The sequence below is a fragment of the Orycteropus afer genome, unplaced genomic scaffold (assembly GCF_000298275.1).
Source record: "Orycteropus afer afer isolate SDZICR_OR568_19922 unplaced genomic scaffold, OryAfe1.0 scaffold00293, whole genome shotgun sequence".
Lineage (NCBI taxonomy): Eukaryota > Metazoa > Chordata > Mammalia > Tubulidentata > Orycteropodidae > Orycteropus > Orycteropus afer.
Genome location: NW_006921880.1, coordinates 658156 through 660196, shown reverse-complemented (window position 1 = coordinate 660196; position 2041 = coordinate 658156).

Here is a 2041-nt window from a genome sequence, read left to right as displayed (position 1 = left end):
TATATACACACATATATATGTATATATGTGTGTGTGTATATATATGGATTTCTTTTCCCTCAATGAGTTGGAAGATCTCTCATGGTGACAGCTATCTGAATTGAGTAGCAGCTACCTCCTTTAGGTGGGGTCTTGTGTTTGTCACTGTCCTTTGTCACTGCCTCATGCTCTTATATGTCCACTTGGCCTCTGGAGGCATTTGAGTCCATCACCTCTGTTTTATTTCCTCTGACTCTGTATTCATGATGATGGTTTGGTGAAGGCAAATGCTCTCTTCCCATGGGATGGAGAAAAAACAAATTTGGGTCTAATTGGGAACCTGAAGACCATGGGACTCAAATGCTTAACTTTATAAAAGTGGTGGTTTAAGATCTGAGATCTGGAGAGCAGAAGTGACTCTTCAAGGTCCTGTGCCCGGTTGCGCTGGGCTTGGTAGTGACTTTTTGCCTAGGGTTCCTTCCTCTGCTTCATGCGTCCTCCTTGAGGTCTCCCACAGAGATTCCTTCTCTAGCAAGCCCCCATCTTAAAGAGGGACTGATTTCCAGGCGGACAGGACTCTGATCAGTTCTTGCTGGTTACCTGTCCCAGCTTGACCCAGTGTTGGCAGTGCATCCCTGGGCTGCACATCAGTGACTGGAGGGAGACCTAGTGGGAGAAGGGTGTGTTAGTAGGCCTTTAATATAGGACAAAATCATCCATATTTCACATCCTGATACCTCACCTAACTGCAGAAACAACTCTGCTTTTTAAATTTAACATGGGAGTTTTGAGCCTTGAGTTTTGAGCACATATTTTGCCTCCCCTTGCCCCCAATATGGCTAAATTGGGGTAAAGGAAGGATTTTAAATTTATGGCTGTACTTTAAGTTTTTCCCCAAATTGAAAGGCTAGAAATCCCTATGTGGTTAATAAACTGAATATTCATCAATATGAATCCAAATATTCTGAATAAATTTGCGTTGTCTTTCAATCTTCCGGCTCCACATGGTGTTTTTAGCAGCTACTAAGAGAGTAGCCTGAACCAACGCTCTTGTTAGTGGGCAGGGATCCCAAACTTAGAGCAATCTCCCGCATGCTGTCTTGCTGACTCACGGCCTGCAGAGTCATCCTTCTTTCTGCCAATGAGTGGAAGCTTGTTGCTAGATTTAGAGGATTCCTCAACCTCAGCTGCATATAGGATTCACCTGATGAGTTTTAAAATATGCTCATGCCTGGGCCTTACCCCTAGGGATTCTAAGTGGTCTGAGGTGTGGCTCAGACACTGGGATTTTTAGAACTTCCCAGGGGGTTCCAGTATGCAGTCAAGGTTAAGGACCTCTGCTTTATGCTGAGTAAAGTGTTTTCAACTGCCACAGTTCAGAGAACAGAGTCCCCCATGGTTCCAAAGATTTCTTCACCCACTTCGTTTTACAGATGATGAAGTAGAGGCCTAGAATGAATAAAATTCGCTCAAGGTTACAGAAATAGCAAAGTCTGGTTTCTTGGCCCCTTCTCTACTCCACCCCTCAATATAATTTCCTGCTAAACAACCCTAATATACATTTCTTAGTTTTACTAATCCCATTCTCATTTTCTCTGTTCTTTTGTACATATATATGTTACAGATTGAATTTTGTCTCTTAAAAAGATATGTCGAAGTCCTAACCCCTGGTATATGTGAATGTGAACTTCTTTGAAATAAGTCTTTGAAGATGTCATCAGTTAACATGAAGTCATAACAGAGTAGGGTGGATCCTAACCCCTATTTGAATGGTGTCCTTATAAAAGAGGAGAAGAGACACAGAGAGACAGAGAAGGGGAGATATACCTATAAGCCAAGGAATGCCAGAGCCTATAAGAAGCTGAGACACAAGAGGATCTTCTCCGAGAGCTTTCAGAAAGCCATGTAGGGAAAAGATGGAAGGAAAAAAATAAAGAATTTCATCAGAGGTATAATCTTCCCCCATGCGGTGTAGTAAATTACTTAGTGTGGCTTTTCTACCCATAAGTCTTTGTAAACTCTAAGGTGGGAATTGCTATTAGCTACGGAGGAGATCCTGATT